Here is a 12,302-nt window from a genome sequence, read left to right as displayed (position 1 = left end):
GGCTTCTCAAAATGCCTGAAGTGTGTGACATATGGAAAACCATGTCCTGGTCCTGCTGTTCCACCTGCATGCTCCTGGATGCCTGGTGACTTTCTCCCTGCAAAGCTGAGAGTTGGCCCACATCCAGTTTGTTTTTGAATCCTTTAGAGCTCTCTTGGATTAAATTTATCTATAGACCTCCTTACACCTTGGTCTGGGACAGATATTTTATTCAAATAAACACAGGAGAAGTAAATGCAGGTTGGTCCTAGAGTGACTCTCACTCAGAGAGATCAACATGTCAGATGAAACCAGTAAACTAAAAGTGAGAACACCAATACTTAATAGTCATAACACTCCCACTAGTTCAGACCACAGCTCACAGTCTGCTCAAATACTTTCTGGAAGTCTCCATCATCACAGTCAAAAACTCAAATTCAAAAGCAGAATGTGAGAAAAAGAAAAAGCCCTTTCACCTTGAGAGAAGCTCTTGTAATCCCACAGCTGACCTTTTTTCCACCTAGCTCCTTTGTCTCCTGGTGGTGAATGAACCACCTCAACAACGACTTTACAAGTTTTACAAGTTTCCCTGGGTCTATCCATTTCCCTGGGTCAGTGCTCTTCCTTCCAAAGCTGCTGCATCTTACAGGTCCTGGAGAGCCAGGGAAGTGCTTTCTGGCGCTCATAGACAGCACAGGAGCATCCAGGACAGAGGCAAACTAATCACGGGGAGGGAAATAACAGCCTGTGATTTTCTTACCAGATCCTTAGAGCACAAATTTTCTGTTATGCTGCCATTGCTGGAAACTCATGATGTTTCTGGTCTTCCTACTTATTCTCTTGGAGATTCTTCTGTATAGAAAATTATACCTCATTTCCTTTCCTAGCCATAGCACTTCATTCTTCCATTCTTCTTTCAGGACTTACCCTTCACTGCCAGCTGAAGTGATCCTGGCCCACCTTGGCATGCAGAGTAGGCATGCCCTAACTCTGCGATGCATTTGGCAAATGCACAACAGATCCCCAACCTCCATCACCATAGTTTGCTTGCATTAGCCAGGTGACCAGGCTCTCATTGATTGATGCACTTGAAGGCACGTTCTGCTTAGTGATTGCAAAAATGACCTTCCTTCCACTATGGGCAATAGTGTGGGAGCCTTCTTCAAGCTTCAGGCTGTCCCCAATAGGATGGTGTCATCTTTTCACAAATGAACAGTGACACCCTGTTGGTGCAGAGGCAGAAACACGCACAGCAGGAGAGTCCCTTCATGGAGTAAATGAAGCATTACCTCTAGCACTTCAGTCCTGGAGGCAGAAGAGCTCTGGCAGATGGACCCCACAGAGCGCAGGTACATTGTGGGCAGGGCCAGTGCTGCCCTGGCTCTTCTAGGATGCCCACAGGGCCAGGGGGTGCAGAGGGCACTGTAGCAGCAGAGATTCCTGGGTTTGTATGAGTAAAGCATGGAGGAAATGTTAAAAACATCTATATCTGTATATTCATATTTCACTTTTGGTGTTCGTCTTGCCCAAATCCACTAAAACATGTAGGATGACAATAAAGCTGTTTTTACATTCAGTTCATACCCGAATGAATCTTCACCAGACATGATGGTAGTATGTAGCACCAAGGAGTAGGCAAGGGAACAGCTGGAAAATCTCATGTCTACTGTCCTCCAGAATTCTGCCTCTCCACCCCAGATAAAACCCAAAATGCTGCAAGCATGAAGGTACTTCCTCTTTTTTTTTTCTGTGCCACTCCAAATCAAATACATTTCACTCTGAAAAGGAAACATATAACAGACTGGAAATAAAAATGCTAAAGTCTTCCAGGTCTTTTTGGCACAACCAGGCTTACTAAAACATGCAGAAGCCTAGGAGTGCTGACTGGAAAGTGGCCAGCTGTTGAATTCATGTGCTTTTGATATCTGTCAGTGAGTTAGTCATTACAGTCCAAATACTCAGACTCTTTTAAGGGTCCATTCATCCCAACCTCTACTTTTCAGAGACTTGTCTCTGACATACTAAATGCCTCAAAACCAAATGTCCATACATAAATTTTAAATTGTGGGTCAGAGATGGGAAGTAGGGATTCTTCAGCAATTCATAGTTTTTTACTTACTGTGGAGTATAAGAGCATGACTCTTCATCTCCTTTAAAGTGATGTAAAGCCATTTTAAAACCCATTCACGTGACACCAGGTTCTAATAGAAACTGATATCAGGCATGCATCATAAGGCTGCCTTTAAATCAGAATTACACATAAAATTAATAAAAAACCCCATCCAACAAGGTAAGAAGTTTGACATCTCTTGCTTACACTGATTTTTATGTCCTAGAGTAGAACAGGTATTTGTCTGGGATTTTCATATTATTACCATCCTGGCCATAGTGGTAGCTCTTCTATATATATACTCTGTACGTATATTTTAGTCGTCTACTTCTGATAGCACAAAATTTCTAGGAGACAGAACAGAGGACATCTGAAGAAAGGCAAACAGCGAAACCTTAGACACAAAGCTTGATGCTCTTTTTTCTGCTTATGCTATGATGTACTTCTCTTGTAACTCTTCTCAAAGTTAAAAGCCACAATTTTACTTTTGCTTTTCATAAGTCTGGAAGAACTAAGTCTTATATGTGCCTATATACAAGAAAAAAATGCCACCACATGGTTTTAAAAATGGGGTTCGTGCAACTTTTATTTTCTGCGGGAAATTCAATGTCATGATTGAATTATCTGCAATTATCTACAATAATTTTGGAAATAAATTTTCATGAGACTTCTCTTAATTTTTCTGTTTACTCCTTAAGAACAGAATTCATGATTCTCACACAAAAGAAATGCATTTTATGATCAAAATTCCCCTATTCTTTTGCAAATAAAGATATATTAATGCTTTGAGAATATGGTGAGAGCAATAGTAACATGGTAAGAAAAAATAAATGGTTTGTGGGGGAAGGCTGCATATTTAAATTACAAAGTCCTTTCATTCTGTGAGGACATCATGTTCTTCTTGGGCTGGTCTGGTGAAAGCGAAAGAAGCAAGAAATTTTCTTCTTATATTTAGTTAGATGCTAGTTTCTATGGAGACAAGTTTCTCCAGTCATTTTTATTTGCAGGCATTAATAGCATAAACAATAGAGAGCAGCAAGGGTTTAACCCTGGATTGAACCCCATATTGAGCATATTCTGTAGGGAGAAAAATGAATGTCTAAATTGGATACAGGAGCCATTATAGAATCTCGTTAACATTCAATCTTGTTAACTGGACTCTGGCAGTACAAAGCAAAAAACCTGAAGAGTCACATATTTTCATACCCTGTATCCTCTTTTCAAATGTGTTTTGTACAGAAACCTGAGAGGGCAGCATCATCTTACCTCTGGCTGTCCCTGAACAGCTGATGACACACATCGCTGTGCATTAATTACCCACCTCTGCTTTCACTGGCACCCACAGAGAGGCTGGTGGTTCCCAAGCCTAAGGCTGTGACAGGCTATGCCAGGAGAGGTGAAAGCAATGGAATAAGCTACTTTTTCTAGTGCAATTGAAGTAATTTGGCATGAATGCGAAGACCCATATCATTTTGTGAATTTAAGTGATCAAAAAGGGAAAAAAAGAGCAGCTACTTTCAAGTATCAGGCAATCCAATTTCTCTGAGAGCTTTTTTTCAGACTTTACTTTCTCCTCTCCCTGCACATACTTTGATTTCTAACTGAACAAACAATTTACAGTGAACATTTAGCTATCCACATGTGTCTCATATATGCAGATGAGATCATTAACTTTCTTGAGTTTTCAGGGATTGGGGGAGGGAAGAGCTGTTACCTTTCAAACATTGAATTGCTCAGTGGCATTAGAGAACAATACTTAATACCGAAACCTCAGTTTCATTATTTATCTGTTTAATTACATAGGGGAATTGACCTCAAAAAGAAGAAGAATCTCCATGGATGCTGGAAGAGGAATGTTATGTAAATATTTTTAAATTAATTCAGAATATATTGCCCAATTAATATATGAAGATTATTTAATTAAACTACATTTGCCTATTTGAGCTTTGATAGATACTCCAGTTATTTAATAATCAGGAATGCACCTTTTTTTCCATTTTCCCAAAAATATGACACAAACATGGTGGCCCTAATCTGAAACTCAGAGGCAGCAAATAGAGGAATTTGATATTCCGAGTTAAAAATATTTTCTAAGTATCAGCAAAACATATTCAAGGGCTCTGCCAGGCACACACACCTTTAAAATAGCAGAGACAGGACACAGCTGATGCTTGCCCAACTGCATGCCTTCAGAAATTCCATACTTAATATTTAACTGCATCTGTGGAAGGTAGGCAAGTGAAATCTGGATTCCTTGTGTTCTCTGGCTGGATTGTCTGGTCCTTGTAGAGCATGAATCTGCATGGTTGCAGGTCAGACACTCTCTCATCTATTAGGGACAGCATTGACATAAGCACTGTTTTAGCACAGCAGCCTTTTCCTCAGCAGAGCCACCAAAAACACCTCTCTCTCTCTTGCTGTTGAGATTTTTTTCTACCCAGCAATCCACTCCCATAAAACCTGGAGTAGCTTTATATCCCTGAGGCAGCAGCTGCCCCACAGCATTTTACTGAAGCAGAGCAAAAAGTCCCAGACTGAGGCTGAAGAGCAGACTTGCAGATGAAAAGACATCACATAAACCTCATGTCCTCAAGAAAGTGACTACTAGATAATTGGAATAGACTCTTTTCCCTCACAATTTGCCAGCCTGAAGCCCTCAGTTATAGAATGTGATGCAGGGATAATATATCTTAGGGAGTTAATCTGTTCTGGCCACTGCCTGTATCATTTCTGGGCATGAATCAGTTAGTTATTTCCTTTTCTCCCTTCACATAGAAGCTCTCCGATCATTGGCATACCCATTTGATCTAACCTACACAGCTGATACACAGCTGATTTCACTTTATAGCTGAAAGCCATCAAATTGCTCACGGTTTACCAAAAAAAATAAAAAGCATTTCTGCTTTTTTTTTAAATAGTTAGGTAGATATTAGGACTTAATCTGGAATTTAAATGAAGTAATATCACCAAAATTTCTTAACTAGAATATCATAAATGAGAGGGATTCAAGGAGGAATGTGCTGTCAGCTTGGAGGATGAGGACCAGTAAAACAGAAAAATAGAAAACTCAGTGCAGAAAAAATGGGGTAAGCTGCAGCAGGATTTTGCAGAGGCTGGGGAAAGGAAGCTGCCAGGTGATGAGCTGGTGAGGAGGAGGAGGAGGAGGAAGAGGAAGAGGAAGAGGAAGAGAGACCTGACCTGTATCAAGCCTGTGCAGAAATTCAGGAAAAGGCCATATGATGCAAAACTTAAGTCAGGTCAGCTATTCCCGGGGACAAGTGGGGGTTTTGGGGGGCACTGGGTGCACGCAGGAAGGACACCATGTTTGCCACATGCAACTTGTGGCAAAGTCTCAGTGCAGTTGTGGCTGCCCCGTGCAGGACAGAGTTCATGAAGACAAGGGGAAAAGATGGAAAGAAAGAAATAAAGAGTTAGGAAAATAGCACAGCTGAGCTGATGGTGATGAGCAGTATAACAGTGAAATGGTGGAGGCTGAACAAAACAACTTGAGGCATGAATGACCTTGGAGAGGTGAAAATTCACTGAAAAAGGTGGAAAAGAGGGAGACTAGAAAATAGCATGTAAAGAATGTGCAATACATTAGAGCATATTTTTTATAGCTCAAGGAATTGCTTCCATTTTTAAGAAAAAAATTGGCATCTTCATTATGACATACCTCTTTCTATACATTTATAAAGTCAGTTCTCTACTTGGAAAGACTTGCTGTCATATAACTTGAAACCTTTTTAAAATCTACCATAAAATACAGCACATCATCTATAGGTGATAAAAGGAGGAGCAGTAAGCCTTGTGCACAGGACAAAACTCAGCCACAAAAGGAAGCAGTCATCTGACCTTTCAGTTTGGCACAGCCATACATCTCCACGTCCCACGTTAACAAACTGTTGGCTCCCGGATGTGCCTGCAATTCCTCTTTGAAAATAACATATATCCAGCATATTTCAGCTCTCCAAGACCTGTGACAAAGCAATTAGAAAGAAAATTGGTGCATTATTGATTGCAAACTTAGCATGGTCTTAGGCAGTTACTTACAATGATCAGACTGCTCCCTTTCTCTCCACTAATTTTCCACTTGAGTAATCAAGGAATAAGTTTGGATTAAAGACAGAGTGTATTTGACAACTTTGTTACCCAGTTGTTGTGCTCAGGAATTCAAATGTATCTCATATGTCAGGGAAGATTTTTCCTGATGCTCTTTTTCTGGGAAACTTATGTAGCTTGTTGTCACTGTCTCAGTGGTGGCTCCACAGAATACACTCTGGTCAAGCTGATTCTCATGACAGTAAGATGTCTTTTTTTCTCTACTTGGCAAAACTCTGTTTCTTACCACACTGTTAAAACAGAAACATGAATAAAGAGTTTCCAGGCTGATTTCAGCACAGCATGCTGTAACTGAGCACACAATCTGCAAACAGTAGAGTAGTTACTGCTTTTAACTGAGCTTCCCTGCTAACCTACTCTACATGAGACACAAACAACACATAAAATTCTACATAAAACATAAGCTATTATTATCAAGCAAATGAAAAGATAAGTAGCCATTCTTCATCTCAATGAATTGTAAAAGAATGCTAAAACTTTAATGAACCTCTACACAGCTGATCCAGCTAAAAGTATGCTTCTGAACATACTATTCAGATGAGTACTCCTCTCAACTGACAGCGCTTATAGAAGTGGAGATACTTATTTACAAGTCCTTAGCACTACATTTCCAGAATTCTTAATATAACAAGGAAACCCTTTACCCATCAAGCTGAAAAACCACCATTCCCTGATGATTTGGCCATCTTTGAAATGAAAAGCAGAGCTGATTTCATGCTGAAAACACTACTGTGTTTCATTGTGCCAAAGGGTATGTCTGCTCACTGGCTCTAACTCAAAGAAACAGACACATTGACTTTTACCCAAACTGTAGAGAACATCACAAGATTTTGAGGTAGTCAATGCTTATACCCAATCTGCATGGGATTTTTCAACATTTGTTTATATAACCTACAACAAGCAGAAAATAAAAATCCATCTAGATAATGTTTTAGATACTCAGAGAGAGAGGAAATATTTCTTGCAGTTGCTGAATACCTGTAAACAATTACTACATCCTCACCAGCAGAAAATTCTTCAGGGGAGGGCATTGGATAATACGTGTTTGCACATGCAAGTAAATGCAATGTAAAGGTTTGATAAGAATAATCTTAGGTCTGCAGACTTTAGCACCAGCTTTTCAGTGGCTTGTGGCAGACTGTAGAGCAATCTATACACTTCACTAACAGGGCCTGAGAGGAGTGGGTCAACTAGACAGAAATGGACAGTCTCTACTAGCACTTTTTTTCCTGATGAGGAGAGAATCTCCTAATTGACCCCCTATGGCTGACCCCTAAAGTACCTTGGAGCACACAAACTAGTTTTTCTCCAATGACCTCAGCCAGGGCAGCGGCCCACCCAACACCACAGCCACACTGGGGGGACAGCGGCTGCAGAGGAGCTGGCCTGCAGCACACCTCCCTCCTCTGCTTGATTCAGGTCTCCAGCTGGCAACATCTGCTGCCTCCTGCTGTGCACTACAAGATAAGTGGAGCCAATCAACCTCAGGCCCTCTAGATCTGACAGATGTGCTAGACCAGGGAAGACGAGGATGGCCACGTGGTCCATTGCTCTTTAGTGGCTGCAGCTCCCCAGCCCATAAGGGTAGTGGGCACTAAAAATTGACACATCAAATGGAGAATGTAGTTAGTTGGGATGTCGGAACCCAGGACATTCCCCTGACTGCCCTGGAGGACTTGAGACCCTGGCAGGAGACTCAGAGACCTTGGCACAGAGTCAAAAACACCTGTGCCTTCGATTTTAACCCATGGGAAAAATTACCAGCTTTGTGTGAGGAGTTACAAGCCACAAGAGTTTGAATAGAATGATAGTGAGTTTATCACAGGGTGAAAATGTAGAATTTTGGGGTTTTAGAACGGGGATCAGGAGGCAAGACGGAGGAATCTGGGCGTGTCTGTCTTTCTCCTTCTCCTTCTTGTCCTCCATTTTCTGCTGTGACGGGGGCACTTCTGGATTGGTTTAGAGTAGAGACAAACTGTCTAACATAGGTGATAGGTGTTGGAAAATTATTGTAAATAAAGTACACATAGTTTTTAGTACAAAAGATAACACCGCCCTGAGGGCAGGCAGTGTGCCTCAACCCTGACCTGCCAGAAAGACCAGAAAGAATGTTATAGATAAGAAATAATAAACAACCTTGAAAAGCGGAGCCAAGGAATCTCATCTTCTTCTTCGGTCTCAGGGCTGGGAAAAAGAGACTTTCTAACACCTCGGGGTCATCTCGACACCAGAGACCTCGTCACTGGGACAGGGATGTGGTGAGTTCATACGGCTGCTTTATCAGTGTTGTTATTTTCTGCTTTTGCCCTGGTTTATTTTACTTTTCAGTCAGCAGAAAATGCAGCATCTGCCATCCCAAGGAGAACCCCTGCCTGGAGAGTCCCTGCCTCTCTCCCCATAGTATCAATGGCAGCAGAATCCTTTCCTGGGTCAGGCTATGGAAGTGGTTGGAGAGGAGGCAGGGGAAAGTCAGCTCCTACAGATCTGCTTCGTGTCTGTCACACTGCAGAACCTCCCTCTAAATGAGCGGTTTTTTTCTCTTTCAGTTCTACAAACTGCTGCAATAGCAGAGGGAGGCTTGTAATACTGGTATTTATTCTCTCACAGCAATGTCCACACAGAGTTTGCTTACTCAGGCATTGTACAAGAAGGGCCCAGCTCTGCCTACAAAGCTGCAGCTGTATCAAGAGAAAGGAGATGTGGCTTGCTCGCCCTTTGTGTGGGATGGCACAGCAGTGTTTGAAGAGGCCTCTGTTCTCTCCCATATAATAGCACTGACAGCTTATTCAGAGTACTTGATAGGGACAGCATCAACAGAGGATGATGCTAGTTCTGAATCCGCTGGTTCTGTGCTGGAACACAGAATTCTGCTGTATTTCTTGGATTTTTTTCAGTTTCCTAGTGGATGTTGTTCACCATAATGTCACCAAAGGTATTGTCTGAAGAAAAGAAGAAAGGAACCTGCAAAAGTATCATATGTACAACAGCAACAACAAAACAAAAGGCTAACAGCTTCCATGTGACAGTAAAAACAGCTCAATAATTTATTTGGCAAGAAGAACAGGACTGAAGCAAATAAAACCCATTTTCTCAGAGGTGATTAAACAGACGTGTGCTGCAGGTACAGTTAAGCACAGTTAAGGTTTCAAGCACAGCTGTCAAAGCTTGAACATTGGCTGTTCCCCAGTGTCTGTGTCCTTATTCTGAACACTGCAGGTTCACTTCAAATTAAGCTGTTTCAAAGTAGCCATGCTCCCTGAAATGTGAAACTTTATATTAATGGCTTTTGGTTTTTCTCAGATTGGTCAAATAATGACATATCCTAAGAAGGATTTTATTTTTATTAAAATTACTTGGTTTTTCTGGCAAGAACTCGAAAAGAAAAATGTAGCATAACGAGAGATCAACTCTGGTCCTGAAATGAGCTAGGCATTTTTTAACTTTCTCACAGTTAATGCTTCATAATCCCTTGACTGCTAGCTAATTTAATTTTTGTGCTAGAAAAAAAAACCTGAAAATGAATGCTTCATTTTTGTGTTGAAGGGATTTTATTTTTTTATATCACTGCTGAAGACAGTTACTTCCAGCCTTCTTAAATGGTAGAACTATATAATAGGACTTGAAATATTAATGCAAATTAATGCGGTCACAATTGCTCACATTTACTCCTTTTATCAACAATATGAGTAAGTGATTAAGCTATTTTCTATTATATGTTCTTTTCAGCCCAGGAACATATAATTTTTGAGAACATATTTCTCCAATGTTCACTGACAGAACAGATATATAATTTTTGGCAAATCTACCATTGATCTTTGACCCAGACTTGGAAGACAGGATTACTGAAATATTTAAGTTACTTTAGATTAAGATAGCAACCCTTCTTAGACAGACAATTTAAAAAATCTATCAGAAATCACAGATAATTTTGCTATTTATAGTTGTTATCCTTTTCATATCATGAGTAACTTGATTGCTTACAACTGGTTCTCAATTTTCAATTATCATGAATGACTCTATACATGAATTCTTTTCAAAAATAGCAGGCTGATCAGAACAGTGTAATGAAAATTATTTTGAGATGGAGAAAGAACAATTTATCAATTTTTGTGATGATGTCACAAAAGCATCATTTTCTAGGAATTTCTGAGAAATTTTTTGAGAAAACTTTTCTTTGCTTTGGAGAAAATTCTCTGTAGTATTAATTTAGACTCTTTTCCCCTTCTAGAAAAATCCAGTCAGTAGGAAGTGTTCTCTATCTTTTTCTCCTTATAAGATCCAACACAGTATTTTTTAACTCTTCCATTGTATCTTACTACCCATAAGCCAAAAAGGAAGAAACAAAGACAAGTTTTCATACAGTTTTAAGTGAAATTATTATTTCAGAAACATAAGAACTTCACTTAAGTAGAATTTAAAATGATCTTGGAAGTACAATGCATTTTCTGTGAGTTGATATAAACATGTCTAAACATAGTTGAAGGGAGGAAAAGACAAGTGATCTCTTGTGTACATCCCAAATCCTCATATGGCATTTGCTATATTTTATGGTTCAGTATTGCTGTTGCAATCTCAGTAGGCACTATTAAAAGAGATCAGTTTTCAAAATTTTAGATTTGGGTGTGCAAGAATACTGTAGGAAACTGCTAAGCAGAAGAGCAAAGCCAGAGAAGTTAAATGGGCTTTTTACTCCTGAATAGTTTTAATATGGCATTGCAATCTGTTCTGTTAAAAATTAGATCACTTCAGACAAATTTATAACAGGAAGGAGAAGACAATATTTAGTAAAGAGAGAAAACAAAAGAAGATATCAGACACAATACAAATATGAGGGGTTTTTTTTCCAAAAAAATTTTCATAGAAAATAGTTTGTTTGACATGATAGATGAAAGATGCTGAAGTTTTAAAATCACACAATTCCAATATCTTGGAAAAATAAGTCTCACTGCTATTATTGTTATAGCTTCTATGTGGATTGTACAAACTTTAGCAATCTAGTAACATGTTTTTGGTCTCCCAGGATGACATTCTGAAGTAGGATTTTGGGATTAATCTTCTCTAAATAATTCAAGAATATTCTTTCCCACAGAAATAACAGCATGCAAAGAAATGTTGCAGGCAGTTGTAAAAACCATGGAGTATTCAATTCAATGAGTTCTTCACTACTGCAACGTGTTGAAGGTGGTGGAGATGATGATTTCACAAAAAACTGAGACTCAGAGTTGTTTAAGATATTTAAAGTCAGGAACACATTAACTTTAAAAGCACATTCACTAAGATGGACTGACTAGGGCTGGTATTGGTACATCAGGGTTTCCAGCTTTCCTTTTCCGGGCTGTTGAATACAGGTAGGTGACTCCCAAGCAATCTTTTCATATCTAAATCAGCATTCATTATTAGTGGTCTTTACCATCAGACAAGGAAATGTGCATGTGGAAGAAAGCAACAGCAGCTGTTGAGCAGCACCCACATTATTGTGAGGTCTGATATGAATGGGGCAGGGGACAAGGGTTGCAATAGCAGGCTAAGGCTCTCACATTCCTTGAAAACACCTGCAGGGATTCACAGCAGATCTGATAAGTACTCCCCCGCTCTTTTTAATCCTCTTTACAACCACAGGATTTTCTTTTAAACTCACAACAATATTTGCTGCTTCTAAACAATTCCCTACTTTGAAAAGCATATTCAACCAAGTTGTAATTATTGTTGTTTTGAGGGCTACAGGTTAAAGCAGAATAAGATTAATCCCCTTTGGCTAAAAAAACAATTTATACTGTAACTACAAAATATTTTTTGCTGAATAAAAATATTAAACTAGATTGAAATGTTAATTCCTAAAAATATTTTCATGTCTGCTACTTGGGGACTGCATTCTGGGATCCTGAATCATAATAATTAAGGTATTTCAACTTTTTTGATCCCTTCAGTATCAGGTAATGGCCCACAGCAACAGAAAGTGTCCTAGCAGCCCCAGATTTATCTGGGAAAGAATTCCGTAACCAGTGTGAAGAGGCTGGTAAATTCAAGGAGAGCAAGGGCAAGGGGGTGCATTGCAGGGCTGTGATATGTGTGTTTCCAGGCACCTCAGCAA

This window comes from Camarhynchus parvulus, chromosome 2 (assembly GCF_901933205.1).
Source record: "Camarhynchus parvulus chromosome 2, STF_HiC, whole genome shotgun sequence".
Classification (NCBI taxonomy): Eukaryota; Metazoa; Chordata; class Aves; order Passeriformes; family Thraupidae; genus Camarhynchus; species Camarhynchus parvulus.
The sequence above is the reverse complement of the archived record's forward strand: the minus strand, read 5'-3'. Positions refer to the sequence as shown.